This window comes from Lygodium microphyllum, chromosome 5, assembly GCF_053477565.2.
Source record: "Lygodium microphyllum isolate KBCC chromosome 5, Lygodium_microphyllum_v1.1.10, whole genome shotgun sequence".
NCBI classification, from domain to species: domain Eukaryota; kingdom Viridiplantae; phylum Streptophyta; class Polypodiopsida; order Schizaeales; family Lygodiaceae; genus Lygodium; species Lygodium microphyllum.
Genome location: NC_141139.1, coordinates 169609548 through 169614988, shown reverse-complemented (window position 1 = coordinate 169614988; position 5441 = coordinate 169609548).

Here is a 5441-nt window from a genome sequence, read left to right as displayed (position 1 = left end):
TATAATTGAATACAGGGACACTGCACTGTCGGTAGCTGGTAACTATTGGACCTGCATGATGAGGACAATGTACTTTTCATGGCCATTTGTGCGGTGCTTACCACGATTGATTGCAATGGTATTAAGGCAAAGTGCAAGAGGGAATCGTGCAAATGAGTCAGGGTGACAGGTCTAACCATAGGCGAGACAAGCTCCCTACGCATGTCCTGCCCTTGATGTGCCCTGAACAATTGTGGGTGATGCTAAAGGGCTAGGGGACTAGGGACGGAGCCAGTCGACCAAGGTCACTGGACGTACCTAATTTGAGGACCCTTAGGTGCTGTGCTGTGATCATGGGTGCTTCGTATTGTTTCATTCTTTTCTTTTCTTTTTTCCTTTTCTGTTTTCTTTTTTGTTTCTTTTTCTTGTGCTTTTTTCTTTCTTTCTTTCTTTCTCTTCTCTTTGCTCCTTTTTTTTTTGACTTACCTGAGTACCACCATTGTAATATTTGAGGCTATCAGCCTTTCCATGGGTTGGAAAATGTCAAGCTTCAAAGACTTGGAAAATGGATATTACATCGATGATTATGCCCTAGCCTCGTTGTTAGAGAACCAGTTGTTGAGATGGGGAGATACACTTGAGATTTTGCAAACCTCTTTGCGATACGCAATGTTGGTACAATTGAGGCAACAACTGCCGTGAGCCAAATGTAGAGCTTGACCCAGAAAGAGAGCGTAGCCCATGACTATGCTTTGGGCCATGCAATGTGGGTGGTTGGCAAGGGTGATTTTTGCTTCTGGCAGCATCGCTTTGTCGCGGCTCTTTGTGGGGTCGGTGGTCTTGCGATGACTTGGGCATTGAACACTTTCGCACAAAGACCTGTGTCATCCTGCATCCACTTATCACTTCATGAGAGTACATGCATGGCACATGCCACAACTATAATAAACCAGTGCAATACAAGGAGACATCACTTATCTGAATTCCATGGTGTTGACTTAGATACTTATCACCTGCACTTGATTATCTTTTTCTTTTACTAAGGCTGTGAAATATATTAAATGTAGATATGGAAAGTTTGTACAATTGGAGAACATGCCAGCACTTAACCATTTAAAGACAAAAAGTCATGGCCAGGTAGCATTTGATAAGCCTTTTATTCGACATGGGGCTACTCTATCTATACGAGGCGGGGCGAGTCTAGGTGGTCATCCGACTAAGGCTCTGCTGGTGAGGGGCTCCTGTGAGGTTGGGCAGGGAATATGTTAGCCGGGACCTGAATGGTGTAGTCCCTGGCCGCAACTGTTTTTAGAATGCTTTTGAACAATGCATCAAATTCTTGCTTGTCTTGAGCTGCCCTCTTCTCTTTCGAGCACCTGGTGCCCGAGCATCTATTGGGGGCATGCACAATCGGTGTTGCCACGCCCCATGTGGTCCCTTGAGCTTCTATTCCCCTGGCCTGGGGATCTTTTGGCCTACGTCTGGGCTGGTGTTGTTTGGGGCCTCGTTTCTTTGCATACCTTTTAAGGGTAGGTACATAGAGTTCCAGCGGAGGAGCTTCTGCTACATGCTCCCTTCGATGGCGGATAGTGTCCTTGCAAGCCAACTGCACTGGGTGCTCCATATCGGCTACCGTAGGGGGACGTGCAAAATGCAAACCAAGGATTAGGTCTTGAGACAGGATAAAACTATTCGCATGGAAGGGATTATACAGAGGGTTATCAAGTGCATATGACGAGAAGGGGAGAGGTGAGGCATGCAATGTTTGTTGTAGAGGGATGCCCCCCATGATGATGTTCATTTTCCCTCCAACCATTAGTAGATCTTGGCTTATGCTAAGTTGTGTGGACTGGTTGTCATGGAGTGGCGTAGGGCTCATCCTCGGAAGGATAGACTGGAAAGGGGGAAAGGTGTATAGAAAGGGACAGTACCCCGTCTACACCATCAGAGTTGTTGGTCAAGGCTTCGTATCGCGGTAATGAGGGTTGCATGCATGCCCTTCACTTGGAGGTGGGAATGGTCACACGACTTCTAAATGTGTGATGAGAGGAGGACCTGAGGAGCTTAGCCTGTCAAACCCAACTCTTCTCCCTGCGCTTGACTATCATTGCTTGTGTGTGTTGATATTGTCTATACAGGGTCACACAAAAATCATTGTTTATTTATATTCATATTTACGAATCCATGTCACTTCACGAGGATAAAAGCCAATTGTAGAACTCCGGATTGTATTAAAGTGTGGCACACACATCTAGTACTTGTGGCAGCCTTCTTAATACCATCAAGTATTTTGCAACATCAAGTATCATGGTACCTTGTCCGAGTCTACTTACAACATGTAGCTCCTCCTTAGTGAGAACCTTATCAGCCAAAGAGTTCTCTTGGATAGTTCCAGCTAAATCCATATCCCGAATGGCAGTTAGCACTCGAAAGGAATTTGGTGCCACATAGGTTGGGTCTCTTTGAGACCGCCAATCACTCCTCTAAGACTGTCATGATTTGGGCTCCTAGTTCGGCCATTGCAACACGGTTTTCAAACCAGCGTTGTTCAAATTGACTTGACCCTCTGATTGTCGCTTTGGTTGCTCTGTCTCTAAGGGATTTGGTTGGCAGAGCACATCATTGAATGTTACAGTTAAGCGTAGTTTGTCGGCTTCCTTGTTAGAGATGAGTTGCATATGTTCATACAAGAGCCTATCATAGTGCTCGTTATGTTCTTGCTCTTCCCAGGATAGGGAAAATGGCAAGTATTCTCCAAGCTGCTCCTTAGGGAATGCGCCCATGTCCGCAAGGACGTAGACACGTGCGAACACCTTGAGCTTAGCATCCAACTCAGTTAAGCATTCTGCGACACTTCTATGTTCAACAAGGGCTTGTTCGGTTGCTATCTCATGCAAGGTTCTAGGAGTTTGCCTAGGCTTTAGCATAGTTGGGGGCTCAGGCCTAGATGAGCAAGATTGGTCGATGCTAGGATCGCTTACGCTTTTGGGGGTTGTGCATTTTTCTTGAGGTTTTGCTGCTATTTTGTCATGGTTCTCCTCGGATGTGACTGGTATAGAGTTGTCACCCTGTTGTGACAGCATTGTATCCACTCTTGATTGGTCAATGTGAGTTCTGTTATCGGTGGATTGGGTGTTGCAAGCAACTATTGATAGCAACGATTGTTTTGATTTTTTAGAGCACACGGATGTGTCTGAGGTTTCACCACTATTAGGAGAGACATCAATGGGTTTATTGGTGGATGGACTCGATGCTTTATTCCTCAGCTCTCCAACACTCTTGGTCTCAATGTTCTTGGGGTCCACAACCACCTATAACTGTTGTTTTTTTCGTTGTTTTCTCCTCTTTTTCTTGGTCAGTGAGAAGGTGCATCTCTCAATGACTCAAGACCCTGGACTAGGTCAACCGTTGATTTGCTTGGTTGGGCCTCAGCATTCTCTTTCTCTAGTGTGTCCTCAAGGGACATAGCCGTGGCCTGCTGAATAGCCTCCCTAGGTTGTGATGATACAATTGCCTCCCTTTTTGGAGAGTCTAGCTCTTCAGCCAATTCCCTTCTGTTTAACTCCTCCAGTCTAGGCTTTAAGCACTTTGGAAGCACTGGAGTTGTCAAGGATGCTTGTTGCGGCACCTCCTCCACAGGTGAACTGCTAAGGACACATTCCGCAAGGGGCATTCTCATGACCAGGGGTTGTGACTACTGTGATTTCTGATTGGAAGTAGTAGCAGCTATTTCAGTGGACTGGCTACTATTAGTAGATTGCAGTGTCAAGTCCCTAGGTCGATTGGAAGTGGTCGTGTCTTTTGTTGCCCTTAGAGCATTCACTTGTGTAGATCGAGCATCAGTTGAGCATCAGTTGAGCTAGCCACGGTGGATTGCACAGGCATATCCTTAGGTTGAGAGCTAAGGGTGGTGTCATGTCCTGCCTCTTGGATATTTGGAAGCTCAGATGTAGGTAGAGATTGGGATTGAGTAGCCGCACTTGACGACTATTGTGCTTCTTGTGTCCGTTTAGGGGTGGAGGGTGTAGGAGACTTGGGACTTCTAAGTGGCTTTGCTAGCTGGGAGATTTGCTCGTGGCTGTTAGATGATTTTACTATTTTCTTTGTTGAGCAATCAGCCTTCTCACGAGCAGCATTGTGCCTCTGGTGCTCATTATCCTCTTGGGAAGTCAAAAGCTCCTTGAGCACTAGTGGTCTTTGTGCACGCTCAATGGTTACATATGACATCTGCTTATTAAACATGCTAGGCTGAGGCTCTTTCTTTCGAACACCCATGTTTGGTTTCTTGCCTTGAGACCTGGAGTTTCTCTTAGATTTCCTCTTGTGCTTCGTTGCTTTTGATGTAATCTGGCCTTCAGCTGATAGAGGTGGTTTAGTAGGGGGTTTTGATATCCAAATCCATCGGTTACCTGCATAATACCCTTGAGCATGTAGCAACGCTTTGGATATCCATCTCGGCGTTGTATTGGCTCTCCATCGATGGCTTCGTCTATAAGGCTTGGGCTTCTTTTGGGGTCTTCTACGATATTTGTAAGTCCAAAGCCCATCCTTGGCATTGTGTCTTGACCTTCTTGTTTCAGGCATGGCCTCACTCACTGGTTCTCGTTGTTCGACCTGTGCTTGTATCAACTCTTCCAACAAGTCCTTGCTCTCGTTAGTAGGCTTGACTGTTATGTCAGCATCTTCCTTGCCTTTCCCTCGAGGTTCGATGAGGCCACCCTTACTAAAGGTTGTGACTATCCTCACAATCGGTAGTGTCAGGTGTATCCTTTGTGCTACATAGTTGGCCTCACACTTGGTCGCCCTTTTGAAGGGTCTTCCTAGGAGGGTTTCCTCACCATATTTAGCACTATTTGGAGGAACATGAAATAGGATAGGCAAGCTTTCAGTTTCAATTGTCGCAAGGATATTGCACTTCCCTATGAGTGCTTGTGGAGGTCCCCTGCAAGGGCTAAGAGTTGCATTAGTCGGTGTCAGCTCTGGTTGGCCTAGTAGGGTCCATGCCTCATGGGGGGAGGAAGGGGGGCGTCGCGACATGGTGTGGTGTATGTTTGGGGAGGGGGGCGTCGCGTCGTGTCGTGTCATAGATGAGTCATGCAAGTCTACGATCATACTCTCTTTGTCTAAGGAGGTACACTTCAATATTATCTCTACTAAGGCTGGTGAATATGAGTTATGGAAGAAGATACTCGATACATCTCAATGGTATAAGTTGAAGAAGCTTGTGGACCTTCGTATGAAGGAGGGCACCTCTATTTCTACTCATTTGAATAAGTTCTACTCTATTTTTAGCCAGCTTATCTCATAGTACATCAAGTTTGAGCGTAATATAAAGTCTTTGTTTTTGCTTGTCACACTATCTAAGTCATAGGATACAATTTGTATTGCTATGAGTGTTGTTAACCATCAGACAAATAAGGTGGAAAATCTGGAAAAGCTAAAGCAGAAGACAAAGGCCAAGG